We start from the raw sequence: 14,960 nt of genomic DNA on the forward strand, positions 1-14,960 counted from the left end.
TTTTTTTAATTCAAGAGAGTATTTTGAAAAGAAATAGCAAATTTGTAGATTCCTCAGTTTAACCTTCTATGCAGTACAACAACTGCTCACAAGAAACATTCTTTAAATATGAATCAAACATGCAAACCACTGGTAAACAAGTAGAAAGAAATCGTAGAAAGTGGTTCAACAAAGTAGCAATTTGTGGGTTGTAGGTTCATCTTCTTTCTTCTTTGGCTTGGCTTCGCGGACGAAGATTTATGGAGGGGGTAAGTAATTGACAGAATACTCTTTCTGCACAATCACTATAATGGACTACTTGCAATAAATGGCTCATTTCTATTTTAGACAATCCATGTAACCTTAAACAGTAAGAAAATGTCCATTTTTTTCCAAGTAGTGTTGGGTAATATATATTTTACACAAAAATATATATTTAAATTCATTTTTCATTAATTAAAATTAACTTTGGCTCCGAAACAACTTATATTTTTAATGATTTTAATGAATAAAAATAAAAACAAGTAAAAATTCTCTCAAAATGATCCATGCGTGATATTCTGACTTCTTGAGATGCAAGTCAAGTCACATTTATTTATCGTTCATGCCATGCTCGCATGGTAAAGACGTGATTGTGTTGAATGCTGAGCTGAAGTCAATAAACAGCATTCAAACATATAAGTCCTTATTTTCCAGGTGGGTAAACGTGGTGGCAATGGCATCGTTCGTAGAGTGGTTGGATCTGTATGCAAACTGCAGAGGATCCAGTGACGGGGGCAGCAGGAGCTTGAAGTACATTTCAAAGTACTTAATGACGGTAGATGCGAGTGCGACAGGGTAGTAGTCATTGAGGCAGGTCACAGATGACTTATTTGGCATAAGGAAAATGGTGGTGACTTTAAAGCATGTTGGGACCACGGAAATCAGGGAGATGTTATAAGATTTCGGTGAGAACATCTGCTCGCTGAGCCGCACATCGCCTGAGCACTCTGCCAGGAATGTTATCTGGTCCAGGGGTTTTCCATGGGTTGACCTCACCTAACACTCTCTTCACATCGGCCACTGCAAGGCACAGCACCTGATCATTTGAAAGAGAGGTGGTCTTCTTCACCGCCATGTCATTTAATGCCTCAAAGTGCGCATAGAAGTTGTTCAGTGTATCTGAGAGGGAGGCTTCACCAGCACAGGCAGATAGTGTAGTCTTGTGGTCGGTGATGTCTTGGATGCCCTTCTTCATGCGTCACTTGTCCTTACAGTCCAGGAAATTACTGTGAATGTGCTGGGTATACACATGCTTTGCTTCCCTAATGGTCTTAGACACCTTGGCTCTTGCAATAGCTAGGGCGACCTTGTCATCCACTCTGAAAGCAGCCTCTCAGTTCCTAGCACAAGCACCTCCACAGTCATCCATGGCTTCTGATTAGAGCGAATATTGATGGTCTTGTGCAGTGATTCTGTCAGAACACTTACTAATGTAGCAGGTTGCTGATGCCGTAAACTCATCCAGATTGACGCAGTTGTCACTGATTGCTGCTTCCTTGAACACATGCCCGTCAGTGTGCTCAAAGCAGTCTTGAAGTCCCTGTTGGCCAGGTTTTAAGCTACCTCAGAATTGGTCTGGAGCATCTGACAAGCAGTCTGTATGCTGGGATTAGCATTACAAAGATGTGGTCTGAGAATCTGAGGTGGGGGTGGAACTCCGCCTGATACACGTCGGAAATCCAACGTATTCACCCCTCTCGTAGCAAAGCCCTCATACTGATGGAATTTAGGTAGCCCTGACTTGAGGTTCACCTGGTTGAAAGCCCCAGCAATAATAATGAGTCCATCAGAATCAGAATGAAATTCGGTGTTTTGCAGCAGTACGCACACGCACGCACGCACCCACCCACCCACCGGCATTACTATAAACAATAAAATAGTAGGGCACGTAAAGTAAGGCAGTGTCTTTGGTTCATTGATGATTTGGGAATCTGATGGCAGCGGGGAAGAAGCTGTCCTTATGCTGCTGATTTAGGCTCCTGTACCTTTTCCCTGATAGTGGTAGAATAAAGAGGGCATGGCCTGGGAGGTGGAGGTCTTTGAGGATAGAGGCTCTTTTTTTTAAAGACACTGCTTCATGTAGATGTCATCGATGGAGTTGGGGGTGATGTCACAGGCTGAGTTAGCAACCCTCTGGAGTTTATTCTTGTCCTGAGAGTTGGCACCTCCAAACCAGGCAGTGATGCAGCCAGCCAGAATGCTCTCCACTGTACACCTGTAGAAGTTTACAAGAGTCTTTGGTGATAAACTGAAGAGTGTGTGGTCTGCAGTTCATTTATAGCCCCATACAGTTCCCAGATCACCTCCTTAGTGTTAGCCCCGGGGTGGGGGGGGGGGGGGGCTGGGGGGATGTACCCTCCAACTATGAGGACTGTGGTGAATTTCTGCATTAGATAAAATGCTTTACATCTAACAATCACAAACACCACCAGCATTGAGCAGTGACTGGGGACTCGAGCAGAATCCTTGCACTATTCCGTATTGATGTAAATGCATAGGCCATCACCACAGGCTTTACTACACAGAGCAGCATCTCTGACAGCCCAAAATAAAGTGAGCCTGTCCAGCTGAATGGCAGCGATGAGCACCCTGTTGCTGAGCCACATTTCAGTGAAGTCCAAAGCACAGCAGTCCCTGTACTCACACTGCACAGACCAGACCTCCAGAGTTGGATGAGCAATGTTTGCACATTAGAAAGACACACATTTGAAAAAAAAATGGAGGAGGAATATTTGAAAGCTGGGTTATATGGATTATCGCCTCACACATCATTAATAAGTATAACAATCTTGAAAATAATGTTATTTTTAAACATTTTTAATTTTCTTTAAAACACAAGCTGTCATTACAAAGGATGGATTTTGGCTAAGAACTGTGCAACCTGTGGTACAGCTGAGTGCTGACTTACCAATTGCTTAGAACTTTCGAGAACAAAGGGAGAATCCAGCTGTGAAGCAGAGTGACAGCTGAAGTGGTAGAACAGCAGTTGGAGCAGCAGAGGGCAGCTGGAGAGCTGTGTGAAATGCACATGCCTCATAAGTGAGGATTTGTAAGTTTATTGCAATGCAACACAAGTAATTTCTTTCTCCAATGTTCAATACAACGTCCTTTGTTATCAGTTAAAGAACTGAACTTGGACATTGAACCTTGAGATTGAATTCTGTGGAAAGTGTTTTTTTGGACTGACTTACTTGAGTAGACTGACCTGGGGTTTTAGGGATTTTTCCTTTTTGAATATTGGGCACAAACTGTAATGGTCTGGGGTTTTCAGATATACACTCTTTATAAATATAAAATATCTGTATATTTGCTATAGATACTTATAGTGAGGTTAATTATGTAAGGCATTACATTAGTCATTAATAAATATAGAGTTAAAATTAAACCCTTTTGAATCGTGTTTTCTGTTGTTACTGGTTTGAGACATAACAGTACTCTTGAGTACTGCTGCTTCACAAGTCTGCTGCAAGACTGTCATTCGTGAAGATGACAATTGATTTGATCATGGCCTCAACTCCATGTACCTGCCTGGCTCCATAATCCTTATTTTCCCCCAAGACTAAAAATTAACCAACTTCAACCTCAAGCTGTGACATAACACTATTGGTGAGACATTGAGCAGGCCGATGACATCACGGGGCGGGACTTGCACATCTTAGAGAGAGAGGCTCAGGACTAGCAGGGAAAAGCCTGCTAGTCCAAGAAAAACCTGTTGTCCAAGAAAAACCAGTGGAGCTGGGGACAGGAGCAACAGAGGACATTTAGTAACCTCAAGTGAGAGCTATCATCCACACCAGTACTTCAGTTGTATGATCCAAATAAGCAACTGAAAATATCAGCTGATGCTTTATTGTATGGTCTGGGAGCAGTATTACTACAGAAGGAGGGAGACAATTGGTCATCAGTTGCTGATACTTCCAGATCACTAACAGAAACAGAGCAACGGTACAAGCAGCTGGAAAAGAGGCATTGGCTCTGACTTGGGCTTGCGAGAGATCCAACCATTTTATTTTGGGATGTCACCTTCGCATGACTCTACCAACCCTTCTAGAGAGGTTGCAGCTGGAACTCCCAGACCTGCTACAACTCCAGAATGAGGAGAGGGAAGAGATGTAAGAATGTGAAGTGGTATAACAAGAAACACAGAACGAGCAACCTGGAAAAGCTGGCACTAAGAAAATAAGTTTTGATCTCCGATGCAAGACAGCAAGGTACAGTAACTTCTGTGCACCACAGCCCACGGTCGTACATGGTTAGCAGACTACAAGGAACACTGAGATGGAATCGCCAGCATTTCGTTCCCATACCAGACTCTCCAGGAGAAAAGCAACAAGAACATAGACCGGAAATGAACATTCCTGCAAAGGCAGGTTCAGAGACTCTGCCGACTGAAACAGGAGTTCACCTGGCATAAGAAGAACAGGTCAGGACGAGAAGTAAAGAGACCGCAGAGACTGAAAGACTTGTATATTGTAAATGTTGTATGTGTATTTGTATCGGAATGCGTAAAGGTAATTGTAGCGAGCGAAGCCACAGAAAGGCGGGTGGGGGGTTCAAACGCAAAGTAAGGAGAATGTGGTGTAACACTATTGGTGGGACATCGAGCAAGCAGATGACATTACGGGGTGGGACTTCTGCATCGTGGAGAGAAAGGCTCAGGACTAGCAGCGAAAAACCTGTGCATGTAGATATTCACTAAGTGTATGGCAAAATAAAGCAAGCTTCGAACATGACTCCAGGCTCAAGGTCATTTTTATAATGAGTGTGTCTGAACCCAACACGACACAAGCATACTTAATTATTCAGACACCACAGCTCTTTTGGTAGAGAACACCAAGTATTCTCAACCCTTTCAAAGCAGACACATTTTGTTATCTCAATCATAAATTTATGAATCTTTATATCAAACCAAAGGCCTCTATTTTTAAAATCTCCCACCAAAGAAAAGGCTCTCCCCATCTACCCTGTGAAGCATGCATTCTAGAATTTAGAAGAATGTTTGAAGGTCCAAGGTTTGTTTCTTCCTCCCAAGTTAACTTCTAATCAGTCTTCTTTGTACAGCCTCCAAATATATTCTTCCTTAAATCAAGTACACCATGTATGGACTAAAAGACTTTTTATTGGCTCTCATAAACAATAATAACATCAAATTCAGTGGAATGGTATATATTTCTTTACATGCAATTCAAATATATTTAAAGTGCAAATTAAATAGTGAAAACAAAGCTGCAAAATTGTAACTTCGTCCAGCATGCAGGTGCCAGACAAGCAGCTGTGTGTAACAATGACATTAATCAAAAAACACAAAATGCTGAAGAAGCTCAGCAGGTCAAACTGTCCTTTATGTAGCAAACGTAGAAATACATAACCAACATTTCGGGCCTGGGCCCTTTACCAAGGTATGAGAGAATGCCAGCAGGCATCTGAACAAAAGGGGGGGGAGGTGGGGGGTGGCAAAGGCAGGAGATGATAGGTGGATAAGGGGAGGGAGGGGACAGCAGCAATGAGGGGAGGAGAGATGGCTAGGTAGGTAAGGGGGAAGGGAGGAGAGAACTGGAAAGACAGGAAAGGGAGAGGGGGAAGCAAAGGCGAGCAAGTTCAGCAGAAGGCAGAGAATCAATGTTAAGGCCATTTGGCTGGAGAGTACCCAGACGGAAGATGAGGTGTTGTTCCTCCAATCTACGGGTGGTCTGGGTGGGATAGTGCAAAAGGTCATGGACAGAGATGCGAGTCTGGGAGTGTGATTCAGAATTGGGAACCAAGTCTGTGGCGATCTTCCGAAATAGCTGCCTTCTTCCACAGACAAGGCTTCCCCTCCACCACCATCAACTCAGCCCTCTCCCACATCTTCTCCATATCCTGCTCATCTGCCCTAGCCGCCTCCGCCCCCAGATGCAACAAACATAGAATCCCCCTCATCCTCACCTACCACCCCACCAGCCTCCGCATCCATTGGAATTTCCAACACTTACTGCAGGATCCCACCACTAGACACATTTTTCATTCTCTTGCCCTCTCAGCCTTCTGCAGGGACCGCTCCCTCCATGATTCCCTCGTGAACTTTCATCCCTTCCCACCTATCCCATCATCCCCCCCTTCCCCTGTGGCCACAAGAGGTGCCACACTTACGCCACTCCTCCCTCACCCCAGTCCGGGGCCCAAAGCAGGCTTTTCAAGTGGCGTTCTCTACATTGGAGAGACCGGTTGCAGATTGGGAGATCACTTCACTGAGCATCTCCTCTCCATCGGCAACCTCAGCAACCTCTCAGTAGCCAACAATTTCAATTTGGAGTCACACTCCCAGAATCACATCTCTGTCCATGACCTTTTGCACTATCCTGTCTTAACCACCCACAGATTAGAGGAACAACACCTCATCTTCTGCCTGGGTACTCTCCAGCCAGATGGCATTAACATTCATTGGTCTACCTTCTGCTGAACTTGCTCGCCTTTTCTTTCTCCGCCCCTTTCCTGTCTTCCAGTTCTCCCCTCCCTTACCCCTTACCCACCCAGCCATCCCTCCTCCCCCACCCCCCCCATCCACCTATCATCTCCTGCCTTTTCCCACACCCCTACCCTTTTGCTCGGATGCCTGCCAGCATTCTCTCATAACTTGATGAAGGGCCCAGGCCCAAAATGTTGATTATGTATTTCTATCTTTGCTACATAAAGGACACTGTTTGACCTGCTGAACTTCTCCAGCATTTTGTGTTTTTATACTTCAACCACTGTGTCTACAAATTTTTGTGATTTACTAATGATATGAATCACTTTTGTTTAACAGACATTTGACATTGTTGCTGCAAGTGTACTTGGACCTCTGAAAGAAAATAGTTTTTTATAGGCTGCTTAATCTTAGATTAAAGGGGCAAGTCTTGGCTATCCCTCTATTAGGCAGTCCACCATTCACAAATTCTATGGAACCTGATGGAGATGTCCCCTCGGTTGTGGGCTTGGCCTTAGAGATTGGAGATGATGGAAGGAGGAGGAGGATGATGGAAAGAGGTGATGAGGAGATGGATTACAATTATTGATTTCTGTGGATGCCTATTTTGTACTCTATGATATTTAATTAACCATCAGTAAAGGAGGAAAAACCCAACACCCATCCCCAACCAACCAATTTTCCCCTGCAACCGCTGCAATCGTGTCTGCCTGTCCCGCATCGGACTTGTCAGCCACAAACGAGTCTGCAGCTGACGTGGACTTTTTACCCCCTCCATAAATCTTCGTCCACGAAGCCAAGCCAAAGAAAAGAAGTAAAGTGGTGTGCTGGTTCACCTGTTAATCTTCATTCTCAAAAAAATGTCATGTCAATTTGCTTTGAAATGTTTCTCCAAACAAAACTACTTTGATATAAAATCATAGGCTTGCATTTCTCTTGCATGTTTGAAATTATGTAGATATGACAGCGGAACACCTAAGCTTTGAAATGTTTATGCCCATGACTCTTTGTATGCAAGAAAATCACTCCCCCATACCCTCAAATAAAAATGATAAGGTTCTCTTGCACAGCAGCTGCACAAGTTGTAGCAAGATTTTCATTGCATCTGTACATTGTGCTATTATATATGACAATGAACTTCATTCATCTATAAATTTTGAATTTGCAGGCTGCCACGTTTGTTTCAATGGTTACATTAACTATTGAAAAAATTCATAAAATACACCTTTATTTGTACCTCTAAGTTCTTTAAAATGTACAAAGCAAACCAAATACAATAAATTTTGATCCCATATATTTAAAAATTATATTCACTACTTAAAACAATGATCAAAATTAAAAAGTGCTTCAAATAGAGTTCAATGGATTCCTACTGGAGCAAGATGCAGTAACGAATACAGTAAAACACCTGGTATCTAGAATTCAAGCAACCGGCAGCCTCAAGCAACCAACAAAAAAAAGGAGGAAAATATTTTTTTAAAAATAAAATGCAAATAAAATAGGTAAAAATTATGCATTTACAAGTAAATGTTATCTGAAGTAACACATAAACCTTTGGAGAAGATGGGAGTAAATATTTAACCAGCCAAGTTCCTTGGTTGTGCTTTGCTCAGAGTAGCTATTTGAATAAAATTGTGTGAAACATCAATGACATCACCCAGAGTGAAGAGCTGGTTGATGCCACTTGCCCTTGGGGTGACTCAGTCTCTCCTTATCCCTACTTAGTATGCACCGTCCCAGTCAGAGGCTTTATCTGTAAATTTGGGGAAGGGGAAGTTAACTATCTATAATGTAATTGTTCATCTTTTGGCCATCTCCATGGAGGGGGAGGAACCTGTAGATGCAGGAACGGTTAAATGCTTTCAAACAATGTGACTGAAAATAAAGTAATATATTTTAAAATTTATATATTCATGCAAGTGAAGTTTGTTCAGTGTAAATATAGTATAGCATTTTTGTCTTTGAAACTGTTTATTCTTAATGCAGGTGTATTAGTTAGGGATTGTGAGAGTAAGTCTCAAGCAACCATACCCAGCATTTACCAATCCCCACAGATGCTGGATACCAGGGGTTTTATTGTAATGGGTTATTTGTAAGATGTACATAAACTGGACATTAGTTGATGGACTCTCTTTTAAAAAAACATATCAACATTTGCAATCCAGGTTAATCCTGCTCTGGATTTTCCCTGCACAATTACCAAATACCATTCTTTTATAGTACTTGTTTCTTCCAGGCATAAAGGCTTTGATGTAAAGTTATTATTTTTAATCAGCTAACAAAGAATCAGGATGATATTCCTTTGAAATACTTTATAATATCTGATCAGTTATCCCTACATCCTTTTAAAATTAACTTTTCAGAGCTTTTAATTCACATGTAAATCCTTTTTTTTCCTGATACAATCAATTGGTTTCATGTTTAATAATGACTGACAGGGGTGATGTTATCAGATTTGACTGTAATAACTTTTGCTGTTTTAATGAAATGGGGAGGTAACTGAGAAGTAGAAACATATTGGATTGTGTTGCAAAAATCCATTCTTTTGATCACATTTTATTCCATTTTCATCCCCACCCTACCTCTTGTATTTAGTTATAGCTGCAGAAGCTGTCATTACTGCTTCTGACAACATTCTATGATCAGCTGAATGATCATACAATGATGTGTGATTGTTCAGGTTCTACAAGTTGCTTCAGCATCCAGAGACATATCTCTTTGTTACACCACTGACTACACAACAATGTTAGAAGTCAATCATGAAAATTTGTAGACACTGTAGTTGAAGTAAAAACAAAAAAAAACTGGAGAAATTCAGCAGGTCAAACTGTGCCCTTTATATAGCAAAGATCAAAATGCAGAACTGACATTTTGGGCTTCAGCCCTTCATCAAGGTATGAGAGAACGTCGGCAGATGTCTGAACAAAAAGTTAGAGGGGGTGGCAAAGGCAGGAAGTGATAGGTAGAGAAGGGAGGGAGGGGACAGCAGCGATCGGGGGAGGAGGGATAGCTGGGTGGATAGAGGGGGAAGGGAGGGGAGAACTGGAAAAACTGGTAAAGGGGAAGGGGAAAGAAAAGGTAAGCAAGTTTAGCAGAAAGCAAAGAAGTCATTGTAATGTTAAATGTATCTGGGGGCAGAGGGGGCCAGGGCAGATGCCTCCAGACACAACTAACAGATCCCCCTCACCCTCACCTACCACCCCATCAGCCTCTGCATTCAATATATCTGCCGGAATTTCCGGCACTTACTACAGGATCCCACCACCAGACACATTTTTCCTTCCCTTCCACTCTCGGTCTTCCATAGGGACCGCTCCCTCTGTGATTTCCTCGTGAACTCATCCCTCTCCACCCATCATTCAGCACTCTACTCCATCCACCACAACAGAGACCTTCCAGTAGCCAACCATTTCAATTCTGAGTCACACTCCCACACTCACATGTCTGTCCATGGCCTGATGTATATCCCACCCTGACCACCCGCAGATTGGAAGAACCTTATTTTCCATCTGGGCACCTTGCAGCCAGATAGCATTAACATTAGGTATTTTTGCACAGCCGCTGAGAAGCATAACATTTGTGCAAATTTTCTGCTCTGCTGGCAGTGTAAAAATGTCATGACAGAATTTATTTGTTAAACTCCATCCCATAATTTTTCCACCAAGGCCCCTACACATTTTTACGAAGCAGCTGCAGTCTATATTGACCGCAGGCACTCTGTAAGAAACTGGACTAATGAATAGAACTTTCACCCTCTGACAAACTCCACAACACAAGAAGACAGTGTAAAAGTGCTTAGGAAAAGTCCTGTGTAAATAACCACTCCAATTAAATTTTTTTTAAATAAATTGAATTTTTCCTTTATTTCTGTATTTTAAAAAATCATAATTGATTTCTCTGCTTTCTGCTAAATTTGCTCACCTTTTCTTTTTCCTCTCCCTTTCCAGTTCTCTCCTCCCTTACCCCTCTACCAACACAGCCATCCTTCCTCCTCCTGATCGCAGCTGTCCTCTCCCTCCTTTCTCCACCTAACATCTCCTGTCTTTGCCACTCTCCTACCCCTCATCTTTTTGTTCGAACACCTGCTGACATTTGCTCATACCTTGATGAAGGGCTCAAGCCAGAAACATCGGTTATGTATTTTTACCTTTGCTACAGAAAGGACGTTGTTTGATCTGCTGAGTTTCTCAAGCTTTTTGCGTTTTAACATAACAATATTAAATGCAACATCTGAGCGAAATATCTTTGCTCATCAAGATTTTGCTGAAGGGAGAAAGGGATGTCATATCATTAAAAATTATTTTCTCTAAAATCACTAAGTTTTCTATTACAGATATGCTGTTAAAAATAAAGTCAATTTTTGTCTCATCATAACACCTTGTTATTATTTGCACGTGTGCGACATTCAGCAAATGGAAAGGTCATAACACTCATCAGTGTGGTCATCAAATTCTTGACATTCAAATCAATTCCTCCATGTTCATGGTTATCTTAGAATTTTGTCTGAAAGCTATAGCATCATGGAAACAAATTTTTATTTCAACATTTCTGCACAAGGAACAAGTACAAATAAAACAGGCTTAGTCCAACAATAGAGTTGCAGCTATTGTGTGATTTTACAGGTATTGGATTGTTGTAACATTCAATAGCTCAATAAATTTTATGGATGGAAGCATTATTTTCATTTGTGTTCTCATTTGATGTTCAGGTGCCATATGAAAAGGCAACTAGAGAATACAAAAATTCAGCATCATGTCTTCAAGAGGTAACAACTCTAAGAAACATCCTTTTTTTTTATCATGTCACGATGTCTACCCCTTTGCCCAGCCATTCATCAAATACTTCCATCTTAGACAACATTACATTAGTCAAAAACTGTGATATCACAAACAAATAAATGATAATTATGGAGTTTCAATTAAACATAAATAATTGGTTTTAAGATTTGGAAAAGGGCCATAAATATTTACATTAGTACTGAATAATTATGTTTAAAATGCCAAATATAATGGTAAAATCACAATATACAACACAGAAAGAGAACATTAACTGTCAAATAAAAGCATAAAAATGTAAATTGCATAAGAATTTGGCTATGTTACAAAAATTGAATAAAATCACCTCCAGACACTTTTATGGAACCATTGTAAAATGTTATCAGACTCCTGAAAATTTTGTTAGGAGTCCTGAAGTCTGACAATTATCCATTCAAGGGATATGCAATTAGTTTATTGTACACCTGAAACAACCTCTGTTCTCCTCAGAGAGAATGAAACCCCATCAAAATTTCTGACAACCTGTCAACCACATGCAAGAAACCCCACACCCAACTTATTACTGCATATGCTTATTATCTTTCTTGGCATTCCATTTGCAAGTCATGTGCAAACTTGTGCATAAAATAGAACATATACTAGTACAGTATTCCCTAACACAAGAAAAAACACTCCCTAGAATCTTTAGCGTACTCAAGGAGTAGTGAAATTAGTGCAGCAGCTGTGTTCAAATGATGAAGGCCCTAAGTGCATATGACCAGTTACTGCACATTTTTGTGACCAGCACTTGTGGTGATTTGTAGCCAAAAGTGTACCATCCAGTATTCTTGCTGGAAACCATTACTGAGGGTGGAATAAACTGGAGATTATCATTATATTGAGGCGAATGAGGTCCAAGATTTTCAATGGAAAAGCTCATGGAGTCATGAGAGCTGATGACTGCCCATGGATGAAGGTAAGTAGTTAACTTACATGGCAGGGTTCATTGACCCCAGAGAACCGAACCTCAGGTGCCCCAGGCATAACAAAGATATGAATTTCTCTGCAAAGCACCAAAAGGGTCACAATAGGGATAGAAAGAAGTGCCAGTCATATTTCCAGAGGCAATTCCAAAATGACATTTAAATAGTTGTTCGAGCATTTCATTCCAGATTTTAAAAAAATTTGTTTGCATAAAGTTGGGAAGATAATTGTACTGGATTATGAAAACAATATCTAGGCAGAAGAAATGTCGGGGTCTCCAGGTGGCGCTCATGGAGTGAACACGTTTTGGTTTTTGCTCCATAAAATATACTATTTTTAACCTGTATCCACCTTTGAACTAACTTCACAGAAGTCAGAAAGATCTTTATTATTTCTCTATTTCTACTTGAGTCTGAAAATTTTGAAGAAATGACTGAAGGAAAAGCTACACGAGCTAAAACCCGGGCAGAAGAAGGTGACGGCCGAGAGAAGAAACAACCAGACATTAAACTAAGTGAGATGACCTTCATTGACTTTTTAAAATTTTTTCGTGATGAATTCAAAGATGTTTGTCGCAAAAAAGACCTAGCTGAACTTCGTACAGAAGAAATGTCTTCTATAAAAATTAGAGGCAATCACGATCCAGATAGACCAAATGTGTTTCCCTTTGAAATGGATGACTTATCAAATACTATTTGCACAAACTTCAAGCAGTGAAAACTTTTGCACTATTGAAAGACAGAGGGTAAATGTTCACCATTTGTGTACCTAAATTACAAAGATATTTGTCCACCATAGAACAAAGCACATTATATCACAGTACAAGCCTTTGGTTCCATGATGTTGTGCCCAACGATGAAAACCTATTCAAAAAAACAAAACCTTCCCTACCTTACACTCATTACCCGCTTAGCTGTTGACTCCAACATGGACCCTGGCCACCTACCAGCAGGAGATCCCTTCACTTCGGCGGCCAATTCTCACCTGGGCCATGGCTGCCCTCGGGACGGAGCTTCCCAAACTGACTTCCACCACGTAGCTGCCGATGTAACTGCATACCGTGGTCCTGACTTCACTGCTGGATCCTACTAGTTCACTCCCTGCTGCTTACTATTCCCTATCCCCTATACATCTCCCCTCTCTACCCCATCTCCCCCTTTGAGCTCCCCTCTTCTTCCTAACCCCCAAACCCTCAGACCCTCTCATCTTCACCATCTCTCTAGTGACCCCCTAACCTCCTCCTCTCCCCTCTCTATCCCCATCTCCCCACTGAACTCTCCCACTCCCACCTCTGACCTCCCCAACTCTCCACCTCTACCCTCCAACCTCCCCAACCCTCCACCTCCACCCTCCCAAACCCTCCACCTTCACCCTCTGACCTTCCCAACCTCCCCCCCATCCTTCTCTATTCTGGCCTCCCCCACCCTCCACCTCCTCTCAACACTCTCCATCGCACAGATTCCCACTCTGACCCTCTGCTTGGTCTTTACCATCCCCTCTCTGAGACAGAGTGATTGGCCCTCAGTAGTGGCCATACCTTCGTCTCCCTCCACCCACACCTTAAAGAATTGCACACACGCCACAATGCTGAACTCTGCTACTGTCGCCTCCGTCTTCAGGCCTAGTTCGAAGACTGTGACTCTTCACCCACCCCCCACACACCCCCCACCCATCCAAAACTTCTTTTCCCACTTTAAGCCTTTTTCCTCTTCTTGGACATCTCATCCTGGCCAACTGACCACTCTGGATCTTTTTATTTCTAATTTCTGCCGAGACATCAACTGTCTCAACTTCACCACTCCCCTCTCTATTCTAATCTTACCTCCTTAGAATGCTCTGCCCTCTACAACAATCCCAACCTCATCATCAAACCTGTAGATGAGGGTGGTGCTGTTATGGTCTGGCGCACTAACTCTACCTTGCTGAATTAGACAACAGCTCTCAAACACCTCCTTCTAATTGCCCCACTGAATTAGTTTCATTTTACCTTGACCCCATCTTTTCTCCTGGGTCAATCCCTCCCTACCTACATCTTGACAACTCACATGCCCTCCATCTCCTCAATGACTTCCGATTCTCTGAATTGGACTGCTTCACCTTCACGATGGATGTCCAATCCCTTTAGCCTCTACTTCCTCAGGAGTTTTCAGAGGAGCTAGTGGAGTTGTTCAAGAGAACCGGTATGGACTTGAAGGGCCGACATGGCCTGTTTCCATGCTGTAAATGGTTATATAGTTATATGTCCATTCTTAGAAGGTCTCAAAGCACTTCACTTCTTTCTGGAAAAGAGATCCAACCAGTTACCCTCTACCTTGTCCTCGCTCTAAACAACTTCTCCTTTAACTCATCTCACTTCCTTCAAATCAAAGAAGTAGCCATGGGTACCTGCATGGATCCCAGCTACAAACCTACAAAGGCAAGGCCCCCCAACTCTTCCTCTGTTATTTTGATGACTACATCAGGGCTGCCTCATGCACCCGTGAAGAGCTCATCAACTTCATTCACTTCGCTGCCAACTCCACCCAGACCTCAAACTCACTTGGTCCATTTCGGACAATATTATCCCCTTTCTGGATCTCTCGGTTTCCATCTCGTGAGACAAGCTTTCTACCAAAGTATATTACAAAATTACCAACTCTCACAACTACTTCAACTACACTTCATCTCACCGTCCCCTGCAAGGATTCTATCCCCTTCTCGCAATTTCTCCGACATATCTGTTCCCAAGATGAAGTCTTCCAATCCAGGTCTTCTGA

General features: G+C 42.2%; 1 protein-coding gene and 1 long non-coding RNA gene across 9 annotated transcripts in view; one reads left to right on the forward strand and one right to left on the reverse strand.

The window, feature by feature from the left end:
* wdpcp (WD repeat containing planar cell polarity effector) overlaps positions 1–14,960 on the reverse strand; it is a 291,775-nt gene that overhangs the window by 161,143 nt on the left and 115,672 nt on the right. The gene's annotated exons all lie outside the window — the stretch shown is intronic.
* LOC138760718 (uncharacterized) overlaps positions 1–14,960 on the forward strand; it is a 73,904-nt gene that overhangs the window by 6,554 nt on the left and 52,390 nt on the right. The window lies entirely within an intron of this gene.

This window comes from Narcine bancroftii, chromosome 4 (assembly GCF_036971445.1).
Source record: "Narcine bancroftii isolate sNarBan1 chromosome 4, sNarBan1.hap1, whole genome shotgun sequence".
NCBI lineage: Eukaryota > Metazoa > Chordata > Chondrichthyes > Torpediniformes > Narcinidae > Narcine > Narcine bancroftii.